This window comes from Leptodactylus fuscus, chromosome 7, assembly GCF_031893055.1.
Source record: "Leptodactylus fuscus isolate aLepFus1 chromosome 7, aLepFus1.hap2, whole genome shotgun sequence".
In the NCBI taxonomy this organism is placed as follows: domain Eukaryota; kingdom Metazoa; phylum Chordata; class Amphibia; order Anura; family Leptodactylidae; genus Leptodactylus; species Leptodactylus fuscus.
The window spans coordinates 2,518,663-2,534,115 of NC_134271.1; the positions used below are offsets into that span (position 1 = coordinate 2,518,663).

The window sequence follows — 15,453 nt, forward strand, 5'->3', positions numbered from 1 at the left end:
CGTGTGGCTTCACTGGGAATGCTCAGTGAGCTCAGAGCTGGCAATTACACAAGCAGTGCCCACCGAGCTCAGAACTTATAGTTACACAAGCATTGCCCACCGAGCTCAGAACTTATAGTTACACAAGCAGTGCCCACCGAGCTCAGAACTTGTAGTTACACAAGCAGTGCCCACCGAGCTCAGAACTTATAGTTACACAAGCAGTGCCCACCGAGCTCAGAACTTATAGTTACACAAGCAGTGCCCACTGAGCTCAGAGCTGGCAGTTACACAAGCAGTGCCCACCGAGCTCAGAACTTGTAGTTACACAAGCAGTGCCCACCGAGCTCAGAACTTGTAGTTACACAAGCAGTGCCCACCGAGCTCAGAACTTGTAGTTACACAAGCAGTGCCCACCGAGCTCAGAACTTGTAGTTACATAAGCAGTGCCCACCGAGCTCAGAGCTGGCAGTTACACAAGCAGTGCCCACCGAGCTCAGAACTTATAGTTACACAAGCAGTGCCCACCGAGCTCAGAACTTGTAGTTACACAAGCAGTGCCCACTGAGCTCAGAACTTATAGTTACACAAGCAGTGCCCACTGAGCTCAGAGCTGGCAGTTACACAAGCAGTGCCCACCGAGCTCAGAACTTATAGTTACACAAACAGTGCCCACCAAGCTCAGAACTTGTAGTTACACAAGCAGTGCCCACCGAGCTCAGAACTTGTAGTTACACAAGCAGTGCCCACCGAGCTCAGAACTTGTAGTTACACAAGCAGTGCCCACCGAGCTCAGAACTTGTAGTTACACAAGCAGTGCCCACCGAGCTCAGAACTTGTAGTTACACAAGCAATGCCCACTGAGCTCAGAACTTGCAGTTACACAAGCAGTGCCCACCTAGCTCAGAACTTGTAGTTACACAAGCAGTGCCCACCGAGCTCAGAACTTGTAGTTACACAAGCAGTGCCCACCGAGCTCAGAACTTGTAGTTACACAAGCAGTGCCCACCGAGCTCAGAACTTGTAGTTACACAAGCAATGCCCACCGAGCTCAGAACTTGCAGTTACACAAACAGTGCCCACCTAGCTCAGAACTTGTAGTTACACAAGCAGTGCCCACCGAGCTCAGAACTTGTAGTTACATAAGCAGTGCCCACCGAGCTCAGAACTTGTAGTTACACAAGCAGTGCCCACCGAGCTCAGAACTTGTTACATAAGCAGTGCCCACCGAGCTCAGAACTTGTAGTTACACAAGCAGTGCCCACCGAGCTCAGAACTTGTAGTTACATAAGCAGTGCCCACCGAGCTCAGAACTTGTAGTTACACAAGCAGTGCCCACCGAGCTCAGAACTTGTAGTTACATAAGCAGTGCCCACCGAGCTCAGAACTTGTAGTTACACAAGCAGTGCCCACCGAGCTCAGAACTTGTAGTTACATAAGCAGTGCCCACCGAGCTCAGAACTTGTAGTTACACAAGCAGTGCCCACCGAGCTCAGAACTTGTAGTTACACAAGCAGTGCCCACCGAGCTCAGAACTTGTAGTTACACAAGCAGTGCCCACCGAGCTCAGAACTTGTAGTTACACAAGCAGTGCCCACCGAGCTCAGAACTTGTAGTTACATAAGCAGTGCCCACCGAGCTCAGAACTTGTAGTTACACAAGCAGTGCCCACCGAGCTCAGAACTTGTAGTTACACAAGCAGTGCCCACCGAGCTCAGAACTTGTAGTTACACAAGCAGTGCCCACCGAGCTCAGAACTTGTAGTTACATAAGCAGTGCCCACCGAGCTCAGAACTTGTAGTTACACAAGCAGTGCCCACCGAGCTCAGAACTTGTAGTTACACAAGCAGTGCCCACCGAGCTCAGAACTTGTAGTTACATAAGCAGTGCCCACCGAGCTCAGAACTTATAATTACACAAGCAGTGCCCACTGAGCTCAGAACTTGTAGTTACACAAGCAGTGCCCACCGAGCTCAGAGCTGGCAGTAGAGTTTGCCATAAAATTATCAGCCTTTTCAGGTAGCCAAATGTAGCCGCACATACATATAGCCGCACATACGTGTAGCCGCACATACGTGTAGCCGCACATACGTGTAGCCGCACATACATGTAGCCGCACATACTCTTACACTTTAGGTGGACTTGCTATAATTCCTATAATTCTTCGTCCATTTGCAATTCGAGCAGGAAGTTCCATAATAATAACCAGTAATATCTGCTCCTAAGTATCCGCAGGACGAGACCACGGCGAGATGGGGAAGATTTAACAGATACATTTTGCTAATGGAAGAAACATATTTAACAAATGTGTCCCTCTAAGGACGGCGGAATATTAATGGCAGAGCGGAGCTTAATGGACGACTCCCTGCAAGGAGCGCCATATATTAATGGATGTGACACCTTTAAGCGATTAGTTCCTCATAGGAGCAAAGTATATTAATGGCAATGACATGTTTAACGGATTATTATCTCTAAGGAGTCGGATGCGCGACTACCAACAGAGTCTGCGACGTGACTGCCCGTGACATGACAGCGCCTCCCTGTAGACTGCCGCAGCTTCATTCAGAAACCTAATGACTTTACACCGCTCATCCCGCAATGTCTGGAAGCTGCATACAAATAGGTGGCGTCCTCTCCTGCCGCCCCCGAGTAACAGCGCCGGTGCCCCCAGGCCGGGTCTAGGATCGCAGCTCAGCCCCATTCACTTAAAGGGGATGTCCAGGGAAGCTTATTTGACTTACTCCCTCCAGGAGTTTTTAGGTGCTGCACCTAGGGGGCCGGGTCTGACCCTCGGTCACGTGATCGGAGCTAACACATGACCCCCAGGTCGCTCCACCCTCTCCCTCCTCTTACTATAGTCAGCAGCCCTCATAGCACAGGCGACTAATGGTGAGACCGGGAGCCGTGTGACAGCCGTGCGAAATACTGTCATGTGAATAAGCCCCTTCCCAGGGTTCAGCAGACTCACACGGCTGTTAGATCTGCATTGTCGCGCGACTCCGTCCCTCGGCCCGTTTGTGTTAATTCCTGTCCCAGGATCAGATGTGACTGTAATGAATGACTACTCCTCCCATTGTCCGCTCCTCCCAGTGATGGAGGGTAACCCCGAGGAGCCGTCCTGTATTATAATACCTGGAACGCCGTACGGTAGACACGGCTGATAATACGGTGACGCTGCGCTCATCCATGTCAGCGACTCATTATTTATAGGTGGGGATCAATGATTAATAACGTCCTCGCATCCGGCCTCCTGACCTGGAGATCACATTCATCAAGATGAGAATAACGAGGAGGATCGAGGCCGCCCCTGACCCCGACACACGCAGAAAATGAAGACAGTGCGGCCTCCAGGAACAGCGCCACACTGCATCAGTGGTTACAGCTGGTACTGCAGCTCAGGTGAACCAAGCCTCGGGTGCTCATAGAGCATGAATGGAGTGGCAGGGTGCATGCTCGGTCTGACGCTCCATCAGGGTTGGAGAGGGGGTGCCCTGTTTTCTTTCATTGGTCGGGGTCCCAGCAGTGATCATGACGTTATCCACTAGCGTGCCAATAGGAAATAACTACAGAATTTGGTGTAACCCCGTTATCCTCATCTATCACATATTGTGGTGAGGACACTATTAACATTGTAACACCTGTCCAGGCAGAAAAAGTATCTTAAATTGCAAAAACAATCTGTTTTCCTTCCATTTTATGGGCCATTCCCTTAGTAACTGTATGAGGTCTCCATCATGGCGGCTGCTCAATGGCCACCAAGGTCCAATGCTGATCCGATGGGTTTCATTTCCATGGCTGTGACATATTCGGGTCCTCAGTCACGTATGCCGCATCCCTTTAAGTATGGAGATTGCCTTTAAGAAGGTGACTTTACTCTCCTGCTTAAATATTGAAATTGTCCCTAATTGTTTATCCTCGCTGTGTGCGCCGAGCAGAGATAGGAGGCCGTGTACACAGCGATCCCCGCGCCGCGAGCCCTGGCAGAGGAGATAGACGGGCGGCTGATACAGCGCACACAACTCTCTGACCGTCTCTCAGATAAGGAGGATTTGTCAGGAGAACCAAGAACTTCATGACGGAAAACTCGCCCATCGCCGTCTGTGGCTGCGATATCAATTCTGCTCTGCGCCAACTTATCTCACCACATCGACCTGCTAAATGGGCCGCTAGGATGGACCCTTCAATGTCAGGAAACCTGTCAAGGGAATTGAGGCCCCAGGTGCCCCCCCGCGCCCGACAGCCGTGTCCTACACTATGGCCAATACAGCGTATCCTAGGACTGTCTGATATATTTCATAGACCTGCCAGGAGTCATGTGGGAGGAGCTGCTCCTCCTTAGAGTCATTCTGGCCACTCCCCATCCTGACTTGGTTGATCCCCTACAGACTGGGGAACATCACTCCTAACATACGGCGCATGCGCGGGAAGGTGTAATGAAGTGGTCTCAGCATTATCTGCGTCCTGCGCATGTGCCGTAATAGCTGCTTGTAAAGACATACCCGGCCTGTAGCACAGGTATCGGAGGACCCAGGGCGCACCAAGAAATTACTACACCAGTCTGACCTGCTGCCCCCTACAGGAAGGGTCATCTATTCTCCTCCTGGTACCAAATCCTCCCCCATCATCCTGGCCCCACAGTCATTGGCTTCATCTGCCCTGGCCATGTTCCTCCATGTTTGACCCCCGGAGTTTTGTCTTTCTGTGTCCCTTAGTAATGGCGCTTGCGCTGGTGGTGTGCGGTTATAGTCCGCCTGTACTATGGCGCAGTGACGTGTGTACTGACACATTGGTTGTACCCCTGCGCCATCCTCGTGCTGCTGCCATTCTTCATGCCGCTGCACCAGGATATGGCGGTGTACAAAACCCTGCTGGACTAATCTAACCCGATGACCAGACGTCGCCTGTACTTGCTCCGATCACTCGATCTCCCTTCTAATGTAGATTCACTCGGATTCCCGGAATGTTTTATATTCTGCTGCGCTCCAGGGTCACGTGTCTAAGGTCCAATCATGAGAGGATGGGGGTCTCTAATAAAGTGGCCACTCAGCATATATAATAGCAGGAGATGGTCCAGATATACGATGGCTTCAGGGCCAAGATATTGCGCGTTCCTTCAAGCTGAACAAGAATCTTCTCGTACAGACAAAATACATTCAGAAGGAAAAGATAAAGAGAGACCCTACGGTGATAAGAAAAGACTGACAGATGTGGAAGGAGATCAGACAATGGGCAGTAAGTGCGAGCGCCGGGTCAGGTCCCTATAGTGCGGAGCCCGCGGCTGCGCCGCCTCACAGGGACCTACTAAAGCCGACCAGCAAACTCTCCATTTAAAGGGCAAACTTGCTCCAAGGAAGAAAAACGCTGAAAAGAGCCGCAGTAAAGTGCAAAATCATAAAGCGAGTCGTCTGGAACTGACCGTCACGTTAACCCATTCATGAGGAGACGTCCCGCCCCATATTATATGTAAACTTCTGGATCCTCAGTGTATGCAAAGGAAGAGATAATATGCAATGTTCCTCTCCATTACGTCTTCTACAAGCGAATTAACCCAATTCTTTAAAATCCAATTGTCTACTGGCCATGGCAACTGCAGCAACCTGATGACATCACCACGGACGGCCCATGTGACCCCCCCCCCCCCAGATTGCACTTTACTCTACAATTAGTCTTCTTTGGCAAGTGAGCGATTCACAAGAGGAAACACTATTTTATTAAAGGGGTCTTCCCAACTCACCTGCTCACCACCATGCAGTCTGTCCGCTCTGCTCACTTCCTGGTTTTCTCAGTACATTGGTGGGCGGGGATACCTTGCTCTGCTATCTCTCTTCATAGCAGTTCATGTTTGCAGTCAGTAATGAGGGATGGTTATAAATAAATTAGCACAGTATCACTGCAAGGTGCACAGTATGAAGCTGATGTAGAAGAGCGGGATTTGATAGGTCATGAGAATCCCAAATTTACATGCTACAGGACCAAGAGTCAGCTTGCAATAAACTCAGTTTTAGGTCTGTGTTTACATACAGAGGTAACTGACTCCCTGTCTCAGCCCTTATCAGCAAAAATCAATCAGCCGACCTGATAACTGGAAGAGGGAGATAAACAGCCCAGAAATACAAGCTCGCTCCGAGCACTCAGTCCCCCTCCCGTCCTGAGAGCAGGGAACTATGTCACTTGTGCCGGGTGTAGAGATAAGATCATCCCCAGGTCTGTAGTTATGGAAACACAGTGTAAACAATGAAGTGCATAATCTCAGATAGCAGCCAAACAAAGCAGTTTTGCTGAAGTAATGTATTTAGGAAAAGTCCACATAAAGCTCCAAGTATAGATAGGATCCTTGAGATCAGACAAACCCTTTAAGTTGAATGTAACCTATCAATCTGCAGGGCTGGGGTGATATGCTGGTTCTGGTGACAGTAACCTATCTATCTGCAGGGCTGGGGTGATATGCTGGTTCTGGTGTCAGTAACCTATCTATCTGCAGGGCTGGGGTGATATGCTGGTTCTGGTGACAGTAACCTATCTATCTGCAGGGCTGGGGTGATATGCTGGTTCTGGTGACAGTAACCTATCTATCTGCAGGGCTGGGGGGATATGCTGGTTCTGGTGACAGTAACCTATCTATCTGCAGGGCTGGGGTGATATGCTGGTTCTGGTGACAGTAACCTATCTATCTGCAGGATTGGGGTGATATGCTGGGACTGGTGACAGTAACCTATCTATCTATCTCCAGGGCTGGGGTGATATGCTGGTTCTGGTGACAGTAACCTATCTATCTGCAGGGCTGGGGTGATATGCTGGTTCTGGTGACAGTAACCTATCTATCTGCACGGCTGGGGTGATATACTGGGTCTGGTGACAGTAACCTATCTATCTACAGGACTGGGGGGATATGCTGGTTCTGGTGACAGTAACCTATCTATCTGCAGGGCTGGGGTGATATGCTGGTTCTGGTGACAGTAACCTATCTATCTGCAGGGCTGGGGTGATATGCTGGTTCTGGTGACAGTAACCTATCTATCTGCAGGGCTGGGGGGATATGCTGGGTCTGGTGACAGTAACCTATCTATCTGCAGGGCTGGGGTGATATGCTGGTTGTGGTGACAGTAACCTATCTATCTGCAGGGCTGGGGTGATATGCTGGTTCTGGTGACAGTAACCTATCTATCTGCAGGGCTGGGGGGATATGCTGGGTCTGGTGACAGTAACCTATCTATCTGCAGGGCTGGGGTGATATGCTGGGGTATGGTGACAGTAACCTATCTATCTGCAGGGCTGGGGTGATCTGCTGGGGTATGGTGACAGTAACCTATCTATCTGCAGGGCTGGAGTGATATGCTGGTTCTGGTGACAGTAACCTATCTATCTGCAGGGCTGGGGTGATATGTTGGTTCTGGTGACAGTAACCTATCTATCTGCACGGCTGGGGTGATATGCTGGTTCTGGTGACAGTAACCTATCTATCTGCAGGGCTGGGGTGATATGTTGGTTCTGCTGACAGGAACCTATCTATCTGCAGGGCTGGGGTGATGTGCTGGTACTGGTGACAGTAACCTATCTATCTGCAGGGCTGGGGTGATATGCTGGGTCTGGTGACAGTAACCTATCTATCTGCAGGGCTGGGGTGATATGTTGGTTCTGGTGACAGTAACCTATCTATCTGCAGGGCTGGAGTGATATGCTGGTTCTGGTGACAGTAACCTATCTATCTGCAGGGCTGGAGTGATATGCTGGTTCTGGTGACAGTAACCTATCTATCTGCAGGGCTGGGGTGATATGCTGGTACTGGTGACAGTAACCTATCTATCTGCAGGGCTGGAGTGATATGCTGGGTCTGGTGACAGTAACCTATCTATCTGCAGGGCTGGGGTGATATGTTGGTTCTGGTGACAGTAACCTATCTATCTGCAGGGCTGGAGTGATATGCTGGTTCTGGTGACAGTAACCTATCTATCTACAGGGCTGGGGTGATATGCTGGGTCTGGTGACAGTAACCTATCTATCTGCAGGGCTGGGGTGATATGCTGGGGTATGGTGACAGTAACCTATCTATCTGCAGGGCTGGGGTGATATGCTGGTTCTGGTGACAGTAACCTTTCTATCTGCAGGGCTGGGGTGATATGCTGGTTCTGGTGACAGTAACCTATCTATCTGCAGGGCTGGGGTGATATGCTGGGTCTGGTGACAGTAACCTATCTATCTGCAGGGCTGAGGGGATATGCTGGTTCTGGTGACAGTAACCTATCTATCTGCGGGGCTGGGGTGATATGCTGGGTCTGGTGACAGTAACCTATCTATCTGCAGGGCTGGGGTGATATGCTGGTTCTGGTGACAGTAACCTATCTATCTGCAGGGCTGGGGTGATATGATGGTTCTGGTGACAGTAACCTATCTATCTGCAGGGCTGGGGTGATATGCTGGTTCTGGTGACAGTAACCTATCTATCTGCAGGACTGGAGTGATATGCTGGGGTATGGTGACAGTAACCTATCTATCTGCAGGGCTGGGGGGATATGCTGGGTCTGGTGACAGTAACCTATCTATCTGCAGGACTGGGGTGATATGCTGGTTCTGGTGACAGTAACCTATCTATCTGCAGGGCTGGGGTGATATGCTGGGTCTGGTGACAGTAACCTATCTATCTGCAGGGCTGGGGTGATATGCTGGGTCTGGTGACAGTAACCTATCTATCTGCAGGGCTGGGGTGATATGCTGGGTCTGGTGACAGTAACCTATCTATCTGCAGGGCTGGGGTGATATGCTGGTTCTGGTGACAGTAACCTATCTATCTGCAGGGCTGGGGTGATATGCTGGTACTGGTGACAGTAACCTATCTATCTGCAGGACTGGGGTGATATGCTGGTTCTGGTGACAGTAACCTATCTATCTGCAGGGCTGGGGTGATATGCAGGTTCTGGTGACATTAACCTATCTATCTGCGGGGCTGGGGTGATATGCTGGTTCTGGTGACATTAACCTATCTATCTGCGGGGCTGGGGTGATATACTGGTTCTGGTGACAGTAACCTATCTATCTGCAGGGCTGGGGTGATATGCTGGTTCTGGTGACAGTAACCTATCTATCTGCAGGGCTGGGGTGATATGCTGGTTCTGGTGACAGTAACCTATCTATCTGCAGGGCTGGGGTGATATGCTGGTTCTGGTGACAGTAACCTATCTATCTGCAGGGCTGGGGTGATATGCTGGTTCTGGTGACAGTAACCTATCTATCTGCAGGGCTGGAGTGATATGCTGGTTCTGGTGACAGTAACCTATCTATCTGCAGGGCTGGAGTGATATGCTGGGGTATGGTGACAGTAACCTATCTATCTGCAGGGCTGGGGTGATATGCTGGTTCTGGTGACAGTAACCTATCTATCTGCAGGGCTGGGGTGATGTGCTGGTACTGGTGACAGTAACCTATCTATCTGCAGGGCTGGGGTGATATGCTGGGTCTGGTGACAGTAACCTATCTATCTGCAGGGCTGGGGTGATATGTTGGTTCTGGTGACAGTAACCTATCTATCTGCAGGGCTGGAGTGATATGCTGGTTCTGGTGACAGTAAACTATCTATCTGCAGGGCTGGAGTGATATGCTGGTTCTGGTGACAGTAACCTATCTATCTGCAGGGCTGGGGTGATATGCTGGTACTGGTGACAGTAACCTATCTATCTGCAGGGCTGGAGTGATATGCTGGGTCTGGTGACAGTAACCTATCTATCTGCAGGGCTGGGGTGATATGTTGGTTCTGGTGACAGTAACCTATCTATCTGCAGGGCTGGAGTGATATGCTGGTTCTGGTGACAGTAACCTATCTATCTACAGGGCTGGGGTGATATGCTGGGTCTGGTGACAGTAACCTATCTATCTGCAGGGCTGGGGTGATATGCTGGGGTATGGTGACAGTAACCTATCTATCTGCAGGGCTGGGGTGATATACTGGTTCTGGTGACAGTAACCTATCTATCTGCAGGGCTGGGGTGATATGCTGGTTCTGGTGACAGTAACCTTTCTATCTGCAGGGCTGGGGTGATATGCTGGTTCTGGTGACAGTAACCTATCTATCTGCAGGGCTGGGGTGATATGCTGGGTCTGGTGACAGTAACCTATCTATCTGCAGGGCTGAGGGGATATGCTGGTTCTGGTGACAGTAACCTATCTATCTGCGGGGCTGGGGTGATATGCTGGGTCTGGTGACAGTAACCTATCTATCTGCAGGGCTGGGGTGATATGCTGGTTCTGGTGACAGTAACCTATCTATCTGCAGGGCTGGGGTGATATGATGGTTCTGGTGACAGTAACCTATCTATCTGCAGGGCTGGGGTGATATGCTGGGTCTGGTGACAGTAACCTATCTATCTGCAGGGCTGGAGTGATATACTGGTTCTGGTGACAGTAACCTATCTATCTGCAGGACTGGAGTGATATGCTGGGGTATGGTGACAGTAACCTATCTATCTGCAGGGCTGGGGGGATATGCTGGGTCTGGTGACAGTAACCTATCTATCTGCAGGACTGGGGTGATATGCTGGTTCTGGTGACAGTAACCTATCTATCTGCAGGGCTGGGGTGATATGCTGGGTCTGGTGACAGTAACCTATCTATCTGCAGGGCTGGGGTGATATGCTGGGTCTGGTGACAGTAACCTATCTATCTGCAGGGCTGGGGTGATATGCTGGGTCTGGTGACAGTAACCTATCTATCTGCAGGGCTGGGGTGATATGCTGGTTCTGGTGACAGTAACCTATCTATCTGCAGGGCTGGGGTGATATGCTGGTACTGGTGACAGTAACCTATCTATCTGCAGGACTGGGGTGATATGCTGGTTCTGGTGACAGTAACCTATCTATCTGCAGGGCTGGGGTGATATGCAGGTTCTGGTGACATTAACCTATCTATCTGCGGGGCTGGGGTGATATGCAGGTTCTGGTGACATTAACCTATCTATCTGCACGGCTGGGGTGATATGCTGGTTCTGGTGACATTAACCTATCTATCTGCGGGGCTGGGGTGATATACTGGTTCTGGTGACAGTAACCTATCTATCTGCAGGGCTGGGGTGATATGCTGGTTCTGGTGACAGTAACCTATCTGTCTGCAGGGCTGGGGTGATATGCTGGTTCTGGTGACAGTAACCTATCTATCTGCAGGGCTGGGGTGATATGCTGGTTCTGGTGACAGTAACCTATCTATCTGCAGGGCTGGGGTGATATGCTGGTTCTGGTGACAGTAACCTATCTATCTGCAGGGCTGGAGTGATATGCTGGTTCTGGTGACAGTAACCTATCTATCTGCAGGGCTGGGGAGATATGCTGGTTCTGGTGATAGTAACCTATCTATCTGCAGGGCTGGGGTGATATGCTGGTTCTGGTGACAGTAACCTATCTATCTGCAGGGCTGGGGTGATATGCTGGTTCTGGTGACAGTAACCTATCTATCTGCAGGGCTGGGGTGATATGCTGGGTCTGGTGACAGTAACCTATCTATCTGCAGGGCTGGGGTGATATGCTGGGTCTGGTGACAGTAACCTATCTATCTGCAGGGCTGGGGTGATATGCTGGGTCTGGTGACAGTAACCTATCTATCTGCAGGGCTGGGGTGATATGCTGGTTCTGGTGACAGTAACCTATCTATCTGCAGGGCTGGGGTGATATGCTGGTACTGGTGACAGTAACCTATCTATCTGCAGGACTGGGGTGATATGCTGGTTCTGGTGACAGTAACCTATCTATCTGCAGGGCTGGGGTGATATGCAGGTTCTGGTGACATTAACCTATCTATCTGCGGGGCTGGGGTGATATGCAGGTTCTGGTGACATTAACCTATCTATCTGCACGGCTGGGGTGATATGCTGGTTCTGGTGACATTAACCTATCTATCTGCGGGGCTGGGGTGATATACTGGTTCTGGTGACAGTAACCTATCTATCTGCAGGGCTGGGGTGATATGCTGGTTCTGGTGACAGTAACCTATCTGTCTGCAGGGCTGGGGTGATATGCTGGTTCTGGTGACAGTAACCTATCTATCTGCAGGGCTGGGGTGATATGCTGGTTCTGGTGACAGTAACCTATCTATCTGCAGGGCTGGGGTGATATGCTGGTTCTGGTGACAGTAACCTATCTATCTGCAGGGCTGGAGTGATATGCTGGTTCTGGTGACAGTAACCTATCTATCTGCAGGGCTGGAGTGATATGCTGGGGTATGGTGACAGTAACCTATCTATCTGCAGGGCTGGGGTGATATGCTGGTTCTGGTGACAGTAACCTATCTATCTGCAGGGCTGGGGTGATATGCTGGTTCTGGTGACAGTAACCTATCTATCTGCAGGGTCAGGCTGATATGCTGGGTCTGGTGGATCATCACCCGTCTTAGCCGCCCCTCAGTGTCCTACAAGACCCGACAACCCCATTTATGATTCCTTAGACTACGTTTTGGTCACTCAGGACCAGTCAGGGGCGTCAGAGCAGCCGAATGTTTGAGAGTCCACAATTTGGGAACCTGGTGAAATCTTTTGTCAGGTCCAGACCCGGCTGTTTTTGTTGCAGTCTCCAGCGCTCCTGGTCTGTACTTTTGGCCACCTCTTCTCCCTCACACCTCGCTCCTTGGCCATCCCTCCATGTGACACTTTCTCCCTTCCCTCCTCTCTCCTTTCCCTGGCTGATGTTGCTCCCTCCCCGCTCCCTCCCTCCTGTCTCCTTTCTCTCTCAGCTGCTCCTGCTGTAGCTGTAATATCTGTGAGCCCTGGAAGGAGCTGCACATCTATGTCAGCAGCAGCAGCACCAGGACTGCAGTGAGATCTGGGCTCCCTCCTGCACCCGTCTGCTGCCGCCTCAGCCCCATCACAAGGCGCTCTGGGATTTGCAGTGGATACCCGGAGCCATACTGGGGGAGGGGGTCTCCCTGACACTTGACTGGAGCAGAAGATTCCCAACATATTCAACAAGGGAGCGAGAACCTCCAGGATGGATGAGATGAGAGTAACAGGCTGGGGGTCCAGCGCCCACCACACCGGGAACAATCCCAAGAAGCTGCCACGGAATTTGCTGCAAGCTCAGTGAGGATCCCCCGGTCCAGTCCCCCCAGAATCCTGCACCAAAGCCTGGGAAGGTAAGTGGACTGCAGTCCCTGTGCGCTCAGCAGCTCCCGGGGTGGGACATCAGGAGGGGACACTTGGTGGCTTCTTAGGTCACTGGGGCAGATAGAGAATCCAGAAGAAGGGTCTAGAAGAGAAGCAACAAGGTGAGAGAGTCAACCAAAGAGTCCGCCCATTATATTATATCTATGGAATGAGGGAAAGAAGTCAAAATCTAGAGTAAGGCGTCTAATATCTATCTATCTATCTATCTATCTATCTATCTATGTATCTATCTATCTATCTCCTATCTATCTATCTATCTATCTATCTATCTCCTATCTATCTATCTATCTATCTATCTATCTATCTATCTATCTATCTATCTATCTCCTATCTAGCTATCTATCTATCTATCTCCTATCTATCTATCTATTTATCTATCTCCTATCTATCTATCTATCTATCTATCTATCTATCTATCTATCTATATATCTATCTATCTATCTATCTATCTATCTATCTATTTATCTATCTTCTATCTATCATCTATCTATCTATCTATCTATCTATCTATCTATCTATCTATCTATCTATCTCCTATCTATCTATCTATCTATCTCCTATCTATCTATCTATCTATCTATCTCCTATCTATCTATCTATCTATCTATCTCCTATCTATCTATCTATCTATCTATCTATCTATTTATCTATCTTCTATCTATCTATCTATCTATCTATCTATCTATCTCCTATCTATCTATCTATCTATCTATCTCCTATCTATCTATCTATCTATCTATCTATCTATTTATCTATCTTCTATCTATCTATCTATCTATCTATCTATCTATCTATCTATCTATCTCCTATCCATCTATCTATCTATCTATCTATCTATCTATCTATCTATCTATCTGTCACGGGATGGTTAGAGTCTATACTATAGGCCATGTGTAATATATATTTCATGTGGAATGTATTCTCTAACCTGTTGTAAACATCAGTGTGTAGTTGGCTGATTCGGGTCTAGTGTGTTAACACATTGTATGCAAATCCCTCTAACTAGTGAGGACCAGTGAGGACAATGGGTGGAGATAATCTGATCAGTGTCTCCAAGAAGATGTTGGATGGTGCATTGTCCATAGTAGACAGGGAGTCTGCTCTCCTTGGTATAGGTGAGGGGGGAAGGATCTGTGACTCAGCCCTTCCCACCCACAGATATAGGAAGTAACAGTTTTAGTATATAGTTGTAGCTGGAGTTAGTATGTGTTAGCCGGCCTGTGCACAGCTCTGCAGAGAGCCAGAATTTAGTTACAGGACCAAGGAACCAAAGCTATCATTGGATTGTGACTTCTGTGGACTTATTGTTATTACGGTTGATGTGACCGCCGCCGGCTACTAACTTTGTGGATTACAATAAATTGCTGTTGTCTCCCGACCTCTTGCGTCCCTGTTGATTCAAAAGACCATCCGGAGGAAGACGTATACCTTTGCTCCGTGACAACTGGTTGGCAGTGGTGGGATCAACAGCGGATAGCGAGATGGACTACAGCAGCCCAGCGATTAATGGAGCCACAACCTCAGAATACAGGAACTGGACTATGGCAAGTCTACAAGTAAGGGCCCGGGAACTAAACCTGAGTTACCAGGGAAGAACGAAAGAGCAACTGATCGAGGCACTGGAGGAGATGACCCTGCAAAGCGACCATGAGGAGGGCTGCCCCCAGGAGACAGTAGAGATACAGGAGTGGCAGGTACAGACCCAAAAGAGCAGATGGGTTGTTTTGTATGAGGAGGAATTGGCAGTGCTGGGGCTAGGAGCAACTGCAGAGCAAAGGAGTAGAGCATTACAGAGGGCTCAGGAAACGGAGAAGGAGGAACAGAGAATGGCGCATGAAAAGGAAAGAATGGCGCATGAAATGCGAATGGCTGAGATAACTACGCGGAATTATAATCAAACGTCGACCCCCAGCCCAACAGTGAGAGAACCACCATATGTCTCCCATAAACACTTCAAGACCTTTGATGAAGCGGCTGGGGATGTTGATGGATATTTTCAGGACTTCGAACACCAGTGCCGCCTGATGGAAGTCCCAGAGAAGGATTGGGTCCGGTATCTGGTGGGGCACCTACGAGATGGGGCTGCGGAAGCTCTCAGAGCCATGGACCCTAGTGATCAGCGGGACTATGAGGCCATTAAAAGAGCGGTGCAGAAGTATTATGCAGTCACTCCAGAGACCTACCGAGTTCAGTTCCGCTCTTTGTCTTACAATGGGGGAAGCTCCTTCCACATGTTCGCCCACAAGTTGAAGCAAGCATGCAAGCGCTGGCTAGAAGGAGAGGAGGCTGTCACAGTCGATAAGATCCTCCAAGTCATACTTAAGGAACAGTTCTTTTCC

General features: G+C 49.6%; 1 protein-coding gene across 1 annotated transcript in view; it reads left to right on the top strand.

Moving 5' to 3' along the window:
• The first annotated feature begins 12,818 nt into the window (after positions 1 to 12,818).
• CHST1 (carbohydrate sulfotransferase 1) overlaps positions 12,819 to 15,453 on the top strand; it is a 39,954-nt gene continuing 37,319 nt past the window's right edge. Inside the window, exon 1 of the mRNA XM_075280783.1 lies at positions 12,819 to 13,083. The gene's annotated coding sequence lies outside the window, so the exon portion shown is untranslated. The remainder of the gene's footprint in view (positions 13,084 to 15,453) is intronic.